This window comes from Rutidosis leptorrhynchoides, chromosome 1 (genome assembly GCF_046630445.1).
Source record: "Rutidosis leptorrhynchoides isolate AG116_Rl617_1_P2 chromosome 1, CSIRO_AGI_Rlap_v1, whole genome shotgun sequence".
Classification (NCBI taxonomy): domain Eukaryota; kingdom Viridiplantae; phylum Streptophyta; class Magnoliopsida; order Asterales; family Asteraceae; genus Rutidosis; species Rutidosis leptorrhynchoides.
Window position 1 is genome coordinate 28,630,987 of NC_092333.1, and position 22,671 is coordinate 28,653,657.

Here is a 22,671-nt window from a genome sequence, read left to right on the forward strand (position 1 = left end):
GACGTATCTTATACCGTTGGAAAGCTCTTTTGACAAGGAACACAACTAAACACAAATCCTCAAACAAAAACATCATTTACAACAATCGAATTCTCGTCATGTGATCAATAAACGCTCATTTCAAAGCCTCAAGTTCATCAATATGCATTTTAAGTTCCGGGAATCCAATTTACACATATGATATGCCGTTTTGAAGGTAATGAAGCATACAACACAACCTAACACTTACAAGTAACATTAACAAGCATTTAATGCATCAAAAATTCAATTTACTTTTATCAAACCCTAACCCAAAATCACAAATTCAACAATCTTGCATATGAAACTAATCCATGTCAACCTACATACCAATTTGAAGCTAGTGATGTTAGGAACACAATTAAAACATGAACTTTCATCATTCAACAACATATGAACACCTAAAACTCAAGATTAAGCAAGCATTCTTTCAATATGAACTAGTTACATCCAAATATCAAAAACGAGCATACAAATCACATAAACAAACTAGACTCGAGCCATAGACACTAATTAACAACCTTATAACTTAAAAATCTCAAGAACACAAGAATTAGTGATTTTAGAAAGTTACCCAAAATTGATGAAATCGGTATGGAAACGAAGAGGAGATCACGAGGAGTTCAAATATGCAATTTGTTTTGATCGAATCCTTCTTGAACGAATTTGGATGATGATTGAAGGTTTGAGGGTTTTGAGAGAAAAAGGTGAAGTATTATTTGGGAGGTGATAAAATGAATGGAGAGGAAAGAGTTGACTAGTTGACCTAGTCATCTCTTTCTCCATTTGGCAACTTTAGTCCCTCAACTTAGGAAACGGGTACGGGAATTACCTAAACGAGATAATTCAAACGCGTATTAACGAGATGTGTTATAAACATATAACGGAACTTAAATAGTTAAACGGAAAAGTAAATGGAAAAAGGCGGGATGTTACATCACGAACAATTTTTGTAAATAAATATATAATATAAATATACATATTATATACTACATAATTAATAACTTGTAATATTAATATATTTAATTACAAGTTAAATTATAATTGTTATACTTATATTACCTTCATTATTATTATAAATATTAATATTAACATTAATATCAGTATTCTTAATACTATTGATTATATAGGTTATAGATGTAAAATTGATACATGTAAATTGTTATATTATTTTTGTTATTATTATTATTATGACCATTATCATAAAAATAATTATTATTATTATACAACAACAACAGAAATTATTATCATTAATATTACAGTTATCATTATCATTATTATTATAAAAACAATACAATTCATTAAAATCATTATTATTATAATTAATAGTAAAATTTCAACTTTAGTCATTATTATGATTATTAATCATAATTATTATTACCATTATCATCAAAAGTAATACCATTTATTATTATTATCATAAATAATAATTTATCATTATCATTATAATTATTTATTATTATTCATTCCATTATTATTAATATTTATTATTAATAATATTAATAGTATTATTATTATTATTATTATTATCAATTATTAATATCAATTACAAATAAAAGTCAAAAATTATGTACTAACTACTTTTTAATTTAAAAAAAAAACGGAATGTGCTTTAAGTATTTTAATTAAATCATATCTGCTTTTTATTTTTTTTATTAAATCACGATTAGCTTTTTATTTATTTATGTATTTTCCTAATTAATTTTTAATTCAGCTACTGGTTATGAATTTGTCTGGATCGACCACCTTCACTAAATAATTATCATGATACTACTTTAATCATTCAATTTCATAATATATAAACTATCTGCTGTAATTGAGAAAAGAAAATAGAATATATATATATATATATATATATATATATATATATATATATATATATATATATATATATATATATATATATATATATATATATATATATATATATATATAGCTCGTACCTCTCTTCTTCACCTTTTTAGCCAAATCTCGAATTCAATTCAATTTTGAAAATCTAAAATTGCAGATATCTTGCAATTCACCTCGTGAATGTGTGTGAAAAACCTCGGGTCTCAATTTGATAAATCATAAACGAATTTAAGAGTCAAACTTTTAAATTAAAAGGTCAAACAGAGTGTTCATCATGAAATTCGAAAGCGTTTTGATGTTTCAGATTTAATTGATGTTTGAGATAGTTTCTATGAGTGAATTACAAAGTATTTCGTGTTATGATCTTAGTCTACAACGGTCTAGATTTCAAAATCATTTTTTTTCCTCCTTCTCCTATGCGACAGCAGCAACAGCAAGTTTTTTTTTCCTCTGCTATAATAATTCAATCACTCACAATAGGTCGTTTCTGCTTCCATTAAAGAACCTAAATCAGTTTATTTAATTAATTATGGTGGATTTCACCTCTGGTCGATCAACTTATGTGCAAAGAAGAAGAAGGGAAACATTACAAAACGGGTTAAATTAAGTTTGGTTGTGTTTTTAATCAGAAAAACAAGAATAGACGGATGGTAAGGGTGTTTGTTTGTGAGCGGGAGGTCTCTGGTTCGAGTCCCGTCTTGGGCATTTTTTTTAGAAAAGCTTCCTAAGGTAGTTTTCATCTCTTTTATTATTATTATTATTATTATTATTATTATTATTATTATTATTATTATTATTATTATTATTATTATTATTATTATTATTATTATTATTATTATTATTATTATTATTAAGAATTAGTAATATTATTGTTACTATCATTATTATTACAAGTATTATCATTTAAAGCTTATTAGTATTATCATTACTAATATTATTATTATTATTATTATTATTATTATTAATTATTGATATTATTATTATTACTAATGTTAAAGTTATTATTAAACATTAATATTAAAAACATGGTTATAATTAAAAGTACCATTTTATCTTATCATTATTATCAAAATTATCATCTTTATTGAACTCATTATTATTACTATCATTATTACCATTAAAGGTAATAAAATTGTCACTTTAATAAGATTGGCATTACTATTAAAACTATCATTTTAACTATCAACAATAGAACCATTAATATTATTATCATTATTATTGATATTGATATTATCATTATTATTATTATTATAATTATTACTAATACTATTTTAGTATTATTATAATTACTATTTTAACAAACAAATGATATATACATATATAAATATATTTACACATAACATAATAAAATATATATTTTTATCTATTTAGAATATATAAAATAAATATAAGAAACTTACATGTTATTAATATAAAAATAATATAACTAATAAATTTATATAAATGAACTTATTCGATTACGAGTATATGTGTTAATATATATACTTGATATGGGTTCGTGAATCCGAGGACAACTCTGCACTTGTTCAGTGCCATCATACTCGTAAAATACGAAATACAATATCGTGAGTTTTCATAGCTCCCTTTTTATCTATATTTTTTGGCTGAGAATACATGCGCAACTTTTATAACTGTTTTACATTTAGACACAAGTACTCAAACTTTTATGCTATATACGTGCTTTGTCATGCTAAATCCCTGCCGTAATATCGTTAATTGCTGAGGTATAAGATGCAAGCTTAGTTACTGTGAGTAGCGCTACTGAGAGTGACGTCTCTAGTCAGTTGACCGTTGGTCTTGACTACATAATAATGATTCAACGACACGAATAACAAGTGTCACGGGGTAACTTTTGTTTAGTCGCGATATTACAAACTCAGCATTACTTTTAGATTGGTATTTCTATATCAATCAACACTTTATATTGATATTTCTATATCAACTCTTATTAAATCTTGTGGTCTAACACTATTATTGAAATCATTATTTATGATAAACCTATGAACTCACCAACCTTTTGGTTGACACTATTTAGCATGTTTATTCTCAGGTCCTACATAATGCGTCCGCTGTGTATTTGCTAATTGAAAGCAACATTTCAACGAGTCATTCATGGATAATTTGAAGGACTTGCATTTGCTAATTTGATGATGATTGCTTGCTATGCTTGGAGTCTTCATTACATATCATATCAATTAAAGATATTTAATGCTTTATTTATTAAATACAATGTAATCTATTTATCATCCGCTGCAAAACTCAATAAAACGTCTCATATAGAGTCGTTCTCGTTTATACAACTGTGATTTGATATAATTAGTCACAAATACCCCAGGCCCTATTTGGGGGTGTGAGACCTACAACCGGGACCCAATTGGAGAAAACAATTGCGATGCCTAACGGGGTTGGGAATTTCATCATTCCATGCACAGTGGAAACTATTGCGCCGAATTCGCATAACGCTTCCCATCCCATAATAATGTTATACTTCGACTGACTGCTAACGACCACGAAATTTAAAGCCACTGTTCGTCGCTTCTCATTTTCCTCTAACGTAATGTGAATACTTACTCGGCCCAGAGGCCAAGTAGTTTCACCTGTGAATCCAGCGACGGGATGAAGTGGAGGCTTTAAACTATCCTGCACGTCTTGTGGTAGTTGTAAGAAGCAATGTTCGTACAAGACATCAATGGCACTTCCTGTATCTACATAGATTCTGGAGACCTTGCATCGTCCTACCGTTGAGGTTATCGTCACGGGCAGGTCGGTCGGACAAACTCTCCAGAAGGCAGGAAACGTGATAGGGGCGCATTCCCATTCCTCCAAAACTTTCGCCTTTTGAACGTGACCCACGTGCCACATTTGAATTATGTGGATGTGCTTTTCTGAAGCTTTTTCCTTTCCCCGTTGCCAAGAAAAAAATTTTGTCCCGGGGACTTTGACACGTGACGGTTTTTGATGGTCAAGTTCCCCCAGTTTCAGCCGTTCAACATCACCTTTTTTAGTTCCCTACAGTCGTCAACATCGTGACCTTTATCTTCGTGAAAAATACACCTTTATCTACAGTGAAACGTGGCTGCATCGGCTTTGGTGGCGGGAAATCTTTGCTTATCTCTTCCGTTGCCAAAATTTCTTTACACATTTTTAACAATGACTTCACCAAACTTTCCTCTTCTGGTGACAACCTCTTCGCAACATACCATTCATACGGACGGTAACTGTTACGATGGCCAGATTTATGATTGGAGCGTCCGTAGCCCCTGCTTCCTCCGATGCCGCTTCCTTTATACTTATTACATGTATTGCCTTTGCCGTTACCCTTGTCTTCTTTATCGTTCCTGTCCATTGCGCCGTGATCCCCAATAGCAGTGTCAGCAAACTCCTCGGAACGTACGTAGTCCTTTACCATTTTTACCGCTTCGACATACGTTTTCGGCAGCTTACGCCGCAACGCTTTCACCAGCGACAAATGACGAGTTTGACAGATTCCCATGATGTACGCGGAGATTTACTGCGATTCAGGCAGATCAGGGATCTTTTGGCACTCCACTGTGAAGCGGGAAATAAAATTCATCAGGGATTCGGGCGGCCTCATCTTGATGCTATGCGCATCCAAGTGGGTCAGTTCGTTGCGCTTAAAGTTCTGAAAATGTTGCACAAACTTAGTTCTGAGGTCCGTGAAGCTGGTTATGCTCAAGGCAGGTAGTTTGGCGAACCACTCCCTCGCGACAGCTTGGAGTTATCCCGGGAACATGTGGCACGCTGTGGGATTATCCCAGTGCTGCGTCTTGACAGCATGTTCAAATTGTTGCAGGAACTCTTCCGGATCCGTGCTGCCGTCATACATCCCTAGCGTGAGGGGAGTAGTGAGGACCGCAGGCAACGGATGGGTGGCTATCTCCCGAGTAAACTTTTCTGACGTTGCAGAAACCACAAAAGTCCGTTTAACATTATCTCTCATCATGGCGTACCAGTTATTCAACATGTTGTCCGCTACGCCAGGCTGCTCAACCTGAGCACTCATGAACTCTGGTGCGGCTAGAATCAAGTTCTCAATGAAGTCCTTTCGTGCCTCCTCTCGGGTTTTGCCAGAACTCTTGCCAGTGTCAGACAGTGTGCGTGTTTCGCCCCGGGTTGGAGTTTTTGACATGATAGTAGGCCTCTCGCCATGAGCGAAGGCAGGACAAAACCTCCCTTGGCCAGGAAGCGTATAGCTTCCTCGTCGTTGATGGGCTTGAGTTGATTAACGTGGCCCTCTTGGGTTTCTGTATCCTCCGTGTCTCGTTGCTCATATTCATCTCCATCAGCATCAAACTGCAGTCTGACGCCTTTGATAGTTTCGTTAGGGGTTTCATGAGCGTTATCATCGTTAGGCTTGAAAGGGTCATACGGTTCTTTGCCAGAGTTGACAGTTTGTGATGGATTGGAAACGCCTGTCATCTTGCGCTAAGATGTTGATCAAACGGTCCCACGGATGGCTCCAAATGATGAAGCCAAAATTGACTTGAGTGCAATTAATTAAAATGACTAACCTTCGGAAGGGATTCCTCCGGTTAACGTAATGTGAGACGCCCCGTACAAAATTAACGTGTACGGATCATCAACAACAGGATCATCACAAGGTCAAACACTATATGCAGTTTTAAAATAAGTTTGCATTCATAAAAAGGGTAACGTCTTTACCGGCGTCAAATGTTTTACAGACGATAGTGTGCTTCTACGAATAGAAAGCGATAACATAAGTATGAGACTCAAAGGTCATTACAAATTCATTGTTCAAAAGTAACATAGTTCGTGAATGCAAAGTAAAAGTTTCATGCAGAGACATCTCTAATCAAAACAGCGGGAGTCTACATAGCAAGTCTAACAGCGAGACTAATACAGCGGAAGTATCAAACGTCTAAGCACCTGAGAAATAACATGCTTAAAAATGTCAACACGAATGTTGGTGAGCTATAGTTTAATTGTAACAGTAATGTAAGGTAGGCCACGAGATTTCAGTGCTTCAAACCAGCGTTTCAAATCAGTATTTCAAATCAGTATGATAAAGTATATGCTTATCCGTGGGCACTTGGTAACTAACTTAACGTAATATCACCCCCTAAAAATACACTTGGCGAGTGCGTATGTTTACGAAGTATTAAACACCCATTAAATGCTAGCGCGACTAGCCCGAGTGGGGATGTCAAACCCTATGGATCTATATCTAAGATTCGCGTTCATCGGTTCAAAAACCAATGACTAAATGTTACCGAGCTAAGGGGAAAGTTTATGCCATTATACAACCCACACATACAATAAGTTTAAGTACTCGTGCCTAGTAAGTAAAACGTAAAAAGCGCATGTATTCTTAGTCCCAAAAATAGTTGAAGTAAAAAGGAATGCTATAACTTACAGTGAGTAAGCAGTAAAAGTCGACACGAGATAAGTAAGCAAGTAGTTGGTCCGAAAGGTCCTCAACCTAAGTCAAAAGTTACTAAGTCAGTAAATCGTTTCCCCAAGGTTTAAAAGTGCGTAAGTTAAGTCTTAAGTATCATCATCATCATCATCATCATTGTATGTAAAAAAGTAAAGTAAGTTTTCAATCAAGAATAGAGAACGAAACAAAGGCTGACTTCGTTCAGCTTCTACGACCTCTATACAAATCGAAAAGACGCGTAGTCAGTGTATTTGGCTCCGTATATGATTCCTCTAACCGCTGACCAAATTTCAGATGTAACGACCCGACCAAAACCGTTATTGACGGCGTCGTTAACTTAGGTCCCGTTGCGTGGTCGTAGTCCCTATATGAGACTCGTTTGACCAAAATTATGTCGCGTTCATTTGAAAGGTACGAAGTTTAGTTTAACAAACGGATCGACAATAAGTTTAAGTTTACAAAGTTATAAAGTATGAATGAAATAACTTGCGACATAATTAGTTTGAAACCACAGTTGCTATAAATAGCGTAAGTAAGTAGACAAAAGTTTGAATCCAAAAATGCTATCCCTAGCGTATGCATGCATGGTAGACTCCAATCAAGTAATCAAAGAGTGCAGAAGCATGTATCAAATAGCCATGTGAAAACCTGAGAAAACATAGAAGAATCTGTCAACGCAAAAACGTTGGTGAAATCATAGGTTTGAGTAAGTGAGTAAAAGTAAAGTAAGTCGAACCACAAGGTTTGCAAAGTTGAAATAATAGTAACACATTCTAAAAGTTAATATTCACGAGCACCCAATTATCAAAGCTTAACATTCCGTCCGTTGAATACCCCATAAATTAGTGCTAGAACAAACACTGTTTCTCGAAAATATATTTCATCCGTAGACGGTAGCGAACCGTCAAAGATGAGGGCTGTCAAACCCATATGGCCATATAACATAAGTTCTCGCTTACACCATCTGATGTAACTAATGATAATCGGATTGAGGATTTTCGTTCTAAACTCGTATGTAGAATGTTTGTTTTCCCGTTCTTGTGTTCACTTAGTTCAAAAGAATCGTTTATGTTTTCTCATCCCAAAAGTAAGTTCAAAAGAGTAAAAAGTGGGACTATGATCTCACCTCGAGTGCACGAGTATAAAGGTACTTCAACAAGTAAACGTGTGCATGAAAGTTGCTTAGCCTTGACCTAAACAAGTAAGTTATATCAATTAACCGGTTACGACACAAGGTCGGGCGAAATGTGTTCAATTAGTCCTATGGCTCGTTACGACTCGATTAGTATAGCATGTGAATCAATTTGTCAAGTTTCATGCACGATACAAGTAGTTAAGTATGTTAGAACGATTGTATAATCGTTTGGTTAAGTTTGACTAAAAGTCAAACTTGGTCAAAGTCAAAGTCAACGGGGTCGGGTCGGGTATCCGACAATTTTCCCATGATGAGAAATCATTTATGAGCAGAATGGCCAAGTTTCATGTTAATCGGAGTTACGGTTAAGCGGGAAACATTTTGTGAAAGGAAAAATAAAAACAAAAATGAGCTGGGCATATGCGCGGCGCGCTATGGGTTGCGCGGCGCGCACCCTAGTGTAAATCCGGGTCAGAACTCAACTAAAGGGGGCAAATATCTGGGATTTCTGTTTTGCGCGGCGCGCGGGTATATGCGCGGCGCGCAATACCTGGGAAACATGCAGTTTGCAGAAAAATGGTCCAAGTCACGAACCAAAATACAATTTAACACATCTCATGCACCGAAAACACTTAGAACATGTATCTTATACCATCGGAAAGGTATTTTGGCAAGGAAAACATCTAAACGCATTTCATCAATCAAACTTCCACTTACAACAACCAAAAACCGCAATTAAACATTCATAATCAAAGTTCAAGTTCCAAAAACGCATTTTATGATTCGGGCAACCAATTTACATGTATGTTATGCCGTTTCGAAGGTAATCAAACACACATTGCAACAAAACACTTAACAACAATATCTCATAGCATTTGACGCATCAAAAGTTCATGTAAAGCTTATCAAACCCTAATCCAAGTTCACAAAATCACCAATCATGTTCTTGGAGTTTCCTTAATCAACCTATACATCAAAACGAGGCTAATGATACTAGTAACACTTTTAAAACATGCACTTTAACAATCTAACAACATTAACTCATCCAAAATCAAGGATTAAGCAAACCCATTTCAAAAACTCAAACTAGTTACTCCAAATCAACAAATCGAGCAAACAAAACATATATTCATGTTATACGCGAGCCATAGACACTAACTAACACAATTTCAAGTCAAAAACACGAATTTAAAGAAAATTAGTGATTTTAGAAAGTTACCCAAATGAGATGAAATTGGTATCAAAATGTAGAGGATGAAGAGAGGATCACGAAAATGTAATTTGTTTTGATGTTTGCTCCATGATTCGGTTTTAGATGATGAATTTGTGTTTGAGGGTTTTGTGTTCATAAAAGGGAAGTAGAGAGAAAAAGGGAGGAAGAAGGTGAAAGTGTTGGTGAAAATGAATGGATGAGATGGGGTTTGACTAGTTGACCTAGTCACTAGTTAGGCCCCTTTGCAACTTTGGTCCCTCGAGTTTCAAAGCGGGTGCGGGAATTAACCAAACGAATATTTTAAAAACGCTCGTGTAAACGGGTGACGTTAAAATTAAATAACGAGGGATGTTATTTTAAAAAAAAAAATAAAGACGGTGTTAAAATAAATTTAACGGAAAAACGCGGGATGTTACATTATCCACACCTCAAAAGAAATTTCGTCCCGAAATTTAGTTGGAAGTAGTAGTTGTTGAATCTTCCTCGAGATCTTGCGTTGCCAATTCTACGAGTGAGGGAGAAGTACGTCCTAGGGTATTTCAACGAATTTTTTACGGTCGGGATCATATGTTGTTTTAAGGTTTGGCTTCACGATTTATGGTTTCAACCGGTCCTCCTAGGAAGTGAGGGTTATCGTCGATAGTGAGTTCATCAAAGGAGATAACAAGTTCTCGTTTCGCAAAACACGTCTTTGAGTTGATACATCGAATGTAGGATAAACGGAGACCCAAAATGAGTCGGAAAAATCTAAACGGCTAGCGACGGGTCCAAAACACCCCAAGAATTTAAAGGATCGAAATATAGCGGATTTAGCTTCCTACGTTTCCCGAAACGGATTGCACCTTTCCAAGGTGCGACTCTTAACGTGACGCGGTTTCCCACGTGGAATTTGAAATGTTTACGTCTAACATCGGCGTAGCTCTTGGTGATTACGAGTCGCGTAGGGTTTTACCTGAATATGAATAAATTTTCTCGGTTGCTCATGATTAACCTCGGCCCCGGTGAATTGATCATCGTTTACTTGGTTCGACAAAGGAGAATGACGTTTTCGGTCACATGTGGTTTCAAAAGGAGTGACGTTAAAACTCGAATGAAAATCATTGTAGTACGAGGATTCGGTTAAAGGAAAATACTTTTCTCAAGTAAATTTGAAGTTGGTAATACAAATTCGTATTATGGTTTTCAAGACTTAAATCGTATGTTTGTTCGGTCCGTCGGGTTGTGGATGGTACGCGGTACTCATGTCTAAACGCGGTCCCGAGGCTTTTTGTAAGGTACTCCAAAATCTAGAAGTGAAACGAGGATCTCGATCCGAAACGGGGTACATTTCCCTAAGGCATATTGAACAAGTTTGCTAGGAATTGAAAACGTTAGCTAGGACAAGTTTCTCAAGAAAATTCGCGTCGCGGAAGATTTATCGGTTTCCAAAAACGTTCGTCGGGGCAAGTTCTTATCGGGTTTTGAAAACGATTGTTAGGACTATCCACCCTCGCGGCGAATACTTGTATTACGTGAAGAGTCGCTCTCCATTGAGAATTTAGAATAAGGACCTCCTGAACCGGAAGTACGAGGGTGATGCAAGAGAAGTTTCCGCCCCGATGTGAGCATAACGAGTAAATTGTAGTTAGTCAATAAGACTGCGCGAGGACGAGCTAGTATACCCGTGCGACATACGGTTGAAGTCGAATGGAATCGGTAATTCATTCGGAAGCATAAATATAATTTGACAATAATTGAAGGTGTGTCCCCGGTATGGTTGTTATAAATATTCTCGGAGTTTTCGGATGTCCAAACCTGAAAAGATGAAGTCATGTACATGGCACATGGTGGTGTTTAGGTTGATCGAGTCTAACCACCATCACGCGTCACTAGAACTTTGGTATGTCTTACCGTAATATAACTACGTTGATCGAGTGTAGTTATATTACGCTAACTCATACTTCCATTCCCACATCACTCCATAGTTTCAAGTTCGTGTCATCGCGAAAATCTAAAATGAACAAAATGTAACGACGTTTCAAACGTGACTCGTATTAAATCGAAAGAGTTTCTACAACTCTAAAGAAGCGTTTCCCCGTGGGAAGTGTATAAATGATTGTTCACGTCAAATCGGTTCGATTCAAACAATAATGTATTTAGGTACGAAAAGAGTAACGAGTCATGATAACGAGTAGTACGCAACCGTAGCGATAAACAGTGATGACGATACTCATCTAGAGTAGTGACGGTGACTTTACAATACTTATGAATAGTAAGATGAGACGGGGTGAATAACAACCATGGAGTCAGAGTTCCCGAACCAAGGTGGCAGAATACGAGCTCGTATGATGAAGGTTGGGTACCATTAAAAATTCTTCCTAAGAATGATTCAAGTATAATGCACAGGTAGTCAAGTAAGTGCTATCTATAGCAAATGTATGTCAGAATGCAATGGCTAACTATCCGGTTGTAGTCTAGACTCACTAATGCGTCCTAACGACTCTGTCAGACACACTAATGCACGCCCTAGTTCCCTACAACCTACGCTCTGATACCACTTGTAACGACCCGACCAAAACCGTTATTGACGGCGTCGTTAACTTAGGTCCCGTTGCGTGGTCGTAGTCCCTATATGAGACTCGTTTGACCAAAATTATGTCGCGTTCATTTGAAAGGTACAAAGTTTAGTTTAACAAACGGATCGACAATAAGTTTAAGTTTACAAAGTTATAAAGTATGAATGAAATAACTTGCGACATAATTAGTTTGAAACCACAGTTGCTATAAATAGCGTAAGTAAGTAGACAAAAGTTTGAATCCAAAAATGCTATCCCTAGCGTATGCATGCATGGTAGACTCCAATCAAGTAATCAAAGAGTGCGGAAGCATGTATCAAATAGCCATGTGAAAACCTGAGAAAACATAGAAGAATCTGTCAACGCAAAAACGTTGGTGAAATCATAGGTTTGAGTAAGTGAGTAAAAGTAAAGTAAGTCGAACCACAAGGTTTGCAAAGTTGAAATAATAGTAACACATTCTAAAAGTTAATATTCACGAGCACCCAATTATCAAAGCTTAACATTCCGTCCGTTGAATACCCCATAAATTAGTGCTAGAACAAACACTGTTTCCCGAAAATATATTTCATCTGTAGACGGTAGCGAACCGTCAAAGATGAGGGCTGTCAAACCCATATGGCCATATAACATAAGTTCTCGCTTACACCATCTGATGTAACTAATGATAATCGGATTGAGGATTTTCGTTCTAAACTCGTATGTAGAATGTTTGTTTTCCCGTTCTTGTGTTCACTTAGTTCAAAAGAATCGTTTATGTTTTCTCATCCCAAAAGTAAGTTCAAAAGAGTAAAAAGTGGGACTATGATCTCACCTCGAGTGCACGAGTATAAAGGTACTTCAACAAGTAAACGTGTGCATGAAAGTTGCTTAGTCTTGACCTAAACAAGTAAGTTATATCAATTAACCGGTTACGACACAAGGTCGGGCGAAATGTGTTTAATTAGTCCTATGGCTCGTTACGACTCGATTAGTATAGCATGTGAATCAATTTGTCAAGTTTCATGCACGATACAAGTAGTTAAGTATGTTAGAACGATTGTATAATCGTTTGGTTAAGTTTGACTAAAAGTCAAACTTGGTCAAAGTCAAAGTCAACGGGGTCGGGTCGGGTATCCGACAATTTTCCCATGATGAGAAATCATTTATGAGCAGAATGGCCAAGTTTCATGTTAATCGGAGTTACGGTTAAGCGGGAAACATTTTGTGAAAGGAAAAATAAAAACAAAAATGAGCTGGGCATATGCGCGGCGCGCTATGGGTTGCGCGGCGCGCACCCTAGTGTAAATCCGGGTCAGAACTCAACTAAAGGGGGCAAATATCTGGGATTTCTGTTTTGCGCGGCGCGCGGGTATATGCGCGGCGCGCAATACCTGGGAAACATGCAGTTTGCAGAAAAATGGTCCAAGTCACGAACCAAAATACAATTTAACACATCTCATGCACCGAAAACACTTAGAACATGTATCTTATACCATCGGAAAGGTATTTTGGCAAGGAAAACATCTAAACGCATTTCATCAATCAAACTTCCACTTACAACAACCAAAAACCGCAATTAAACATTCATAATCAAAGTTCAAGTTCCAAAAACGCATTTTATGATTCGGGCAACCAATTTACATGTATGTTATGCCGTTTCGAAGGTAATCAAACACACATTGCAACAAAACACTTAACAACAATATCTCATAGCATTTGACGCATCAAAAGTTCATGTAAAGCTTATCAAACCCTAATCCAAGTTCACAAAATCACCAATCATGTTCTTGGAGTTTCCTTAATCAACCTATACATCAAAACGAGGCTAATGATACTAGTAACACTTTTAAAACATGCACTTTAACAATCTAACAACATTAACTCATCCAAAATCAAGGATTAAGCAAACCCATTTCAAAAACTCAAACTAGTTACTCCAAATCAACAAATCGAGCAAACAAAACATATATTCATGTTATACGCGAGCCATAGACACTAACTAACACAATTTCAAGTCAAAAACACGAATTTAAAGAAAATTAGTGATTTTAGAAAGTTACCCAAATGAGATGAAATTGGTATCAAAATGTAGAGGATGAAGAGAGGATCACGAAAATGTAATTTGTTTTGATGTTTGCTCCATGATTCGGTTTTAGATGATGAATTTGTGTTTGAGGGTTTTGTGTTCATAAAAGGGAAGTAGAGAGAAAAAGGGAGGAAGAAGGTGAAAGTGTTGGTGAAAATGAATGGATGAGATGGGGTTTGACTAGTTGACCTAGTCACTAGTTAGGCCCCTTTGCAACTTTGGTCCCTCGAGTTTCAAAGCGGGTGCGGGAATTAACCAAACGAATATTTTAAAAACGCTCGTGTAAACGGGTGACGTTAAAATTAAATAACGAGGGATGTTATTTTAAAAAAAAAATAAAGACGGTGTTAAAATAAATTTAACGGAAAAACGCGGGATGTTACATCAGAACCTAACTCGTCTTTGTTTGACCGTGGCGTTGGTTTAAGTGCGAGTAGGTCAGAAATTTCAGCACAACGTTACAAAGGCGTAGTGACTTTCGGAAGGCTATAAATCCTAAACCGTATATCGGATTAAGACGAGTATTAAATGAAAAGTCATCTAATCGAACCGAAATATCTGGAAATCAACTTTTCCAGTAGCCCAGGAACGTGATCAGACCTTGAAAACAGTAAGAAAGTGCTCCGGTGGGATTCTTGGTGCTTGATGCTCATCACGGTTCTCATCCTTGATGCTTGTAGCTTCAAGTGTACAACTCATTGATGTGTTTGCATCACTTTTGACCAAGGTTCTACCATCAACACACAATAATCATGACTAAGAATTAAAACACAACTCATGTGAGAGTTTGAGCAAGGTGATGAACCAAAGTTGCATCACTTTTCTTAGTTTCAACACAAACACAAGACTTATAAAGCTACAAACTTTGAATTAAACTAAATAATCAAAACCTTAAGCTAGAGAGCTTAGATCTTAACTAGATATTAAAGATCTTAGACTAAAAAGTCTAGATCTCATGTTCTTGGTGAAACCCTAAGTCAAAACACTTAGACTTTCAACTTTACACAACCATAAGTTATGAAACTTAGATTTTGTAAAGTAAAATGAACATGAATAAATGATCTATTGTTTTAACAAGTTAGATGACCTTAAGTTATGAAACTTAGATCAATCTTACATGTGTGAAAGTCATAAACTAGTAAGCTTACACTTTCTTGTTCTTGAACTTTCAAAGTTAGACTTTGGTTTCAAGATTTATGAGATCAAAGTTTAACAAGTAATCTTTGACCATGAAACTCAAACAAATCGAAATCTATAAACATAAATGATAGATTTAAAGTCAAAAATAAACAAGTTCAAGTAAGGATTCCTTTATACAAAAAGATATCAAGTTATGAACTTGAATCTTCATGAAATGAACTTTAAGTTCCAATACTTGAACATAAAGAAAATCATAAAGTAATTTGATCTTAAAATTTGTTAAAAGTTCATGTAGAACCAAAAGCTACAAAGCTTTGATCCTTGTTCTTGCTTCTTTATCATAAAAGAGATCAAAGATTGCAAGATATCATGACTTTATCATAAAAGAGATCAAAGATTGCAAGATATCATGAGGATTGAAGTTATAAAAACCAAAATCCAAAAATAACAATGATGATGATGATGTTTCGGTTTTGAGAAGAAAAAGAAGAGAAAAAGAATCAAAACCTTCAAGTTTCTTCAAGAAAGATGAGAGAAAAGTATAGAGAAATTTGAGAGAATAAGTGTGTGTGTTTTTGAAATGAGAATGAGAGAGTTTAAATGAAATGGTGATGGTGGGTGTGGCCTAGTAGGCTGACGGTCATGGTGGGGTGGGGTGGGGGGACCATTGCTTGCTATTGGATGGTGGTACATGGTGGTGGTTGTACATGTTGGGTGGCATGGAGCAAAAGGCTAAAAAGTGTAAGTATATGGTACCAAGCATGCTTAATCTTGTCTAATTAACTAATTGGATTTTGTCTTATGCTTAATGGGCTAAATTAGTCCATTTAACTAGTCCATTAAGTGAGTCCATCAAGTAAGTAGGGTGGGCCTTGGAAGTCCACTAAGATAAAGTCCATTAGGGTGACTAGTAAGCCTTAGTAAACACTAAGCATAATTAAGGAACCATAAAACCAAGTAATTGTCATTAATAAATAACAATCAAGTTTACGTAGCCATAATATCCCAATCATGACAAAAGTTTAACGTGTACCAAGTTCGTAGCTCGTTTTAATCCTTAAGTGACACTAACGGTCGTAAATGAAATCAAGGATCACGTTAAGTAACCTAGTACTTAAAAACACGTAGTAAGGCATTAACGAAAGTAATTATCATGAAATAAGATCCCAGAGCATAAACTAGCTCAGTACACACAAATACGCAGTTTCGTGAAAGTATATAGCGCAAAAATATAAGTCGAAAAAGTCGGGTCGTTACATGATGGGTATGAGGGGTGTTGTGGTGGTTGACTTTTGCTCTCCAAAGTGAGCTTAGAAGAGTGATCAATGGTGGTAAGTGCGATTGTTTTGAATGTGTGATTATGAGTAGTATTTATAGGCATAAGATGACGGTTACCAAGGAAAACCGCCATTAGCCCACTAACCCACGATTACCACTCATGAAATCCTCTAATCATGCCCACTACCTACTTCACGTTCTCCTAATTTGTCGGACGGGTAAGCAGCCGAGTGAACCAAGTCAAATGATTAACGCTGCGCTACGGGTGGCGTAGCGTAGGAATAATCGTGGCTTAAGAACAAGGTTGACTTGACAGTAATCTAGCCTGAAGTTGAAGCCAGAGGTCCAGCTGGGAGATACGTCATGCGTCGCACGTGACAGCCATGGCGGGACGTACGTCATTACATATATATATATATATATATATATATATATATATATATATATATATATATATATATATATATATATATGTTCATCAATAATACTAACAAGTATCATAAATTATAGACTACTTTTTTTTTTGAATTATGTGTTGCGTACAAATGCATACCTTACACATGCGGTGCTAGAGGGTTGGTTTTATTTTTCAATAGTTGTTTCATTGACCACGTACATTCTATTTTATAAGACAAAATATAAGATAATGTTCGATGCTAGAGCAAAAAAGTCGAGTTCGTTGGGCTATTGAAGGTGATGATAACACGAGCTATTTTCATTCCATGGTTAAAGTAAGGGCTAGAATCAATGGGATCACAGGAATTAACGTTGAAGGTTCATGGGAGACTGACCCTCAGAAGATAAAAGAAGCAGCATTTAATTCCTTCGCTAGAAGATTTAGCAGAAATTGCTTGTGTCATATAAGTTATTCGAGTAGTTCTTTCATGAAACTTGATGAGGAGGACAATTTGAAGCTGTGTAGTGAATTCGACATTGAGGAGATAAAAAAAAAAAGCGGTATGGGATTGTGCATGCTCCAAAGCTCCGGGTCGTAACGAATTTAATTTCAACTTCATTAAACTTTTCTGGTCAATCCTTGAGGCTGATCTGTTTAAGTGTGTAAAGGAGTTTGCTTTCTTTGGTAATTTCTCGAGAGGCTGTAATAGTTCTTTTTTATCTCATATAACTAAAGTCACTAACCTCGTGAATTTCAGTGACTTTAGGCCTATAAGCCTAATCGGGTGTTTGTATACAATTGTCGCAAAGGTATTGGCAAATCGGTTAAGTGCTTCCCAAGCATATAAGCCATAATCAATCTGCATACATCGAAGGCGGGCAAATACATGATGGGGTACTAGTTGCAAATGAAATTATCAATATTTTCAAGAAAAGTAAACACAAGCTTCTAGTATTTAAATTAAATTTTGAAAAGGCGTTTGATTGTGTTGTAACATGATTGTACTTGCGCGCTTCTGATGTGCTTGTTTTATGTTAATAAATTTCGCTTTCCAAAAAAAAAAAAAAAAATTGAAAGTCTGACTAATGGTCATACTCATATATATCGTCGTAACTTAATAATAATTCTATGTACGTCCGTAAAAAGACAAACAACTTTCTTGTCTATCAATCCGAATTGTAATGTCAACAATCGCGATTAATTGAACTGACTGAGTTACAAAGCTAATTTAGTTTCCATCAAAGATCGCCAATAAGTTACAGTAGAATTAATCTTAATATTTTGTGTGGAATTTCGATCAAATAGCTTGTTCACAAATTTCAATAAGTATTATTCCCTCCGTCTAAATTTAATAATTCGGTATTCTTTTTGGTATTTCTCAAATTAATAATTCACTATCATAAACAGTTAATAATAATGAAATAAATTTATTTTGTACCTCTACTTTATCCACGTGAAAAAAAGTAAATAAAAAGTTAGAGGTGAATTGAAAAGTAATCAAAAAATACCTTATGATGACATTTCATAAAGTGTGTATTTTTTGTGTATGGAGTATTAATTTGAGACATACTGAGTAGATAGAATCACTTCAGATGGTTAATACCACATTTTCTATTTACGAGTGCATTTCTTGGTTTCTTAATTGAATAATTTAGTACTAAATGTTGAAATATTCAACATTTAATGTATTTGTTTATGACATCTGCATGACAAATTATGATGAACCATTTAATAATCTATGATAAACCATTCAACAATTTGTACCGAATCATTCGATGTTGAAGTAGAACCATAAGTTTCACAAATAGATAATATTGGTGATATAATATCACCAATATTATCCATTTGTGAAACTTGAGTTTTCAAACTCAAGGTTGAAGGGTTCCGTCAGATCAAATGGGCCATTTACTTATTTAGCTGTAACACATAGTGTGTGCTTAATGTTAATAAAAAAACACTTTCAAATGCCAATATGGAGTACGCTAGAGTAACCCACTTCCTTTTTATCCTAGTACTTGTATGAATATGAATTAAAGTACGATATCTTGTTAACACCCAGGTAAGGTGACTTGTTATACAGTAGATGAATATAATTTGTTATCTTATCTTATTTGAATTGAATTGATAGAAATTTCAAACGATGATTTTTTTTTTTTTGGACAGCGAATCGGATCATCCGTGGGGGACTAAACCACCCGTTGCGATCATCTCCTGACCTCCCCTAAAGGAGGGATGAAATTGTGTTTTACATATGTGGTCAACGGGGGTCGAACTCCTGACCTCCCCTAAAGGAGGCAGGCCACCAACCGCTGGACCACATCACAACTTCTTTGAAATTTCAAACGATGATGGTTGAGAATTGAGACATCACCATTGAATCACGTATTATTAAGAGATCACATGCTAGTTAATTGACATATAAGGTGTGTTTGGACGAAACTAGCTGAATCTGAAGCTTATGGGCTAGAGCTGGAGCTAGGGATGACAATGGATCTAAAAAAATCCGAGATCCGCGGGTACCCGCGCCCGTGCTAGGCGGATAAAATCAAAAATCTTTACCCGCGGGTGGGCGATGGATTTAATCTTGTACCCGCTAGCGGGTCGCGAGCGGGTGATGGATGTATTACATCCGTCGCGGGTAAAATCCGATCCGCGGATCCGATACACCCGTTTGAAGAATCCGCGGATATACCCGTTAAATTTCCGTTAAAAATCCGTGGATCCTTACATTATTGTAATATTCATTGACTTTAAAAAAATTTCAAACAATAACATAGAAATTTGGTGATCGATCACTATTAAATTCCAGTATTTTGATGCGTGCAAGTAGTACTAGACTACTAGTATAACGTATTTTGAATAATTTAACTTATATTGGTATAGCTTCTAATAGACAGGGGTTGGCTAAGTCATTAAAATGTGTCAGGCTCGTGTTTTAGTCTCTTTTCTGCAATCTTCATTTTCCAGTATTAGCCTAAATGTAATTTAAGGGCCTGTTTGTATGTAATGCGTATTATACGTTGTAAATATTGTTTATCTTTATAAAATTTAGAGTTTTTAAAAAAAAAATTTAGATACGAATGTAGTACTAGTTTATGAAAAAGATTCGCGGGTAAATCCGTAGCCCGCGGATATTCGCGGTTACGAGCGATGGATCCAAAATTAAATCCGATAATGAAGATCCGCGGGTTGACGGGTTGAAAAAAAATCCGAGGGTACGGGCGATGGATCCAATGGATCCACATCCGCGACGGGTGCCATCCCTAGCTGGAGCTTATTTTTAAAGCTGGTAGTTGGAGTTTATTATGTTTTATAAGTGTTTGGTAAAGCTGGAGATTATTTTCTAGTTCATAAGTTCTATTTTTTTCATAAGCTACTAGAAGTAACTTATTTTTTAAGAGCTTATAATTTTCATAAGCTCTACTTTTTATGTCTAACAAACAAAACTTATGACTTGAAGCTTATTAAAATCATAAGCTTAACCTCCAATAAACTCTAAAAAACTTGTGTGCCAAACACACCCATAAACTAAATCTCAGATTTAGATTACTCAACATCGATAAAAGTCGAACATCTTACGGAAGTTAAATAATTAATGAAAAGATGCAAATTCCCGTTTTGGCATGTCAAAATCAACGCCAGCAAATTCATGGTTGCACGCCCTCCCAATTAATTGCGCATGCTGTCATGATAGAACTACTTATATATATGTGATTCACAAAAAATACGTATGTAAACACACGTACAATTTAAATTACATTTAATCAGAGATTAAGCTTATAAACGATTTCTCGGTGTACGCCGTACACATTATTCTAATTTATATAATATACATGAATACTTGCATCTTTTCATATATTCCATGTGTTTTTTTACTGATATTGTACAAGAAATCCGAGAGGCAGAACCTTGGACGAATTGAGTTAAATCTCCACTGTGATAGTTGCACTTCGTAAGCCGAACATAGATCTTGATCGCTGGACAATTTCACAACTAAGAGGCTATCTAATTCAATCGATGACTCAATTTTAACAAGTTTTGAGACGACTGTAGGAACAATGCGTAATAATCTCATCCTTATAGAGTTGGGGCTCTTCGTGTGTGTTGGTCATATTATTTGTCCATGTATTGTATGTGTTGGGCTTAGCCCTTTAGCATTTGTGAGGGTATTAGTCTAATTATGGATGCTTGTTATGTACGATGTAATCATTCACAATAATACAACATTTGGTTCAACATGGTATCATATACCACTATCCTTCAACCCTAATTTTTTTTTTCATGGCTATTTAATCTGCAGCCTATCTCATTCGACTACTGATATCAAACATGGTTATTTCATGTCACAAGATTTATACCGTCACTGTACCGTCATGAAATTCTACCCCCGGAGATACAACCTCCTCTTGCTGACGCTAACGTCACTGCATTTCCTCTAAATTCCTAACTCGGAGACTCAACCTCATCCCACTGAGGCTACATCCACTTCCACTCACCCCATGATCACCCGTACTCGCCTTGGTATAACCAAACCCGTTCAACTTCTCAAACAACACACCACTGTAGTTTCTCCCATTCTTCGCACTTATCTTGAAGCTCTTCATGATCCTATTTGAAAACAAGCTATGACTGATGAATATAATGCTTTAATTAATGACAGTACTTGCACACTTGTGCCTCACCCATCGGACACAGATATAGTGCGCTCCACGTGGCTATTTAAGCACAAGTTTAACTAAGCAGTAGTTTGAGCAGGTATAGTATAACAACCCTCACTTTTCGACTTCCGATTTTACTAAAATACCTAGAGTTGTTATATACGAATAAATTTAACGTTGACCGAATAAACGTACGCTTAAAATAAATAATATAATTATAAATATTATAAATAAGGTTATGTTATATAATATAACATAATTACATCAATGAATATATATAATATTTATATTACTTTTGTTATTTAGTTAATAGAATATATAATTAACTAAATAATAAATAATATTATAACATTTATAAAACTAATAAAAACTATAAAGTAATAATCATAAATTTTAATTTTAATTATAAAAACCGAATATAATAATAATTTTTATATAAAATTCGTATTTAATAATTAAACAAAAATAGAAATAAAATGTTAAATGTTCTTAGAAATGTATTAAACGATTTTTAGAATTTAAAAAAAAAAGAAAATCAAAACTAGATCTACTTTTAATAAATAAATACAAAGATACTGATGTGTGCGAGGTGTAGTACGAAATAATACTATTAAATACGATACAATTTTACACAAGTTATTTATTTATTTATAGAGTGGATATACCTAAACCTTGCTACAACACTTATAGGCAGTGTACATAATCGTACAGTAGTGTAGTTTTTAGTAAGTCCGGTTCGTTCCACAGGGAGCTAGCTGAGTTTAACGCTATATTTTTAACAACTATATTTATATATAATTATATATAGTAATATTATTATAAAAGGGGGTTTTTTACCGTTTAATGACCGGTTTGTCGATTTTAAATAAAGCGTAAAGATAAATGACGATAATATAAATGATAGAATTTAAATTGCGATAAAGTAAATTGCAGTAATTA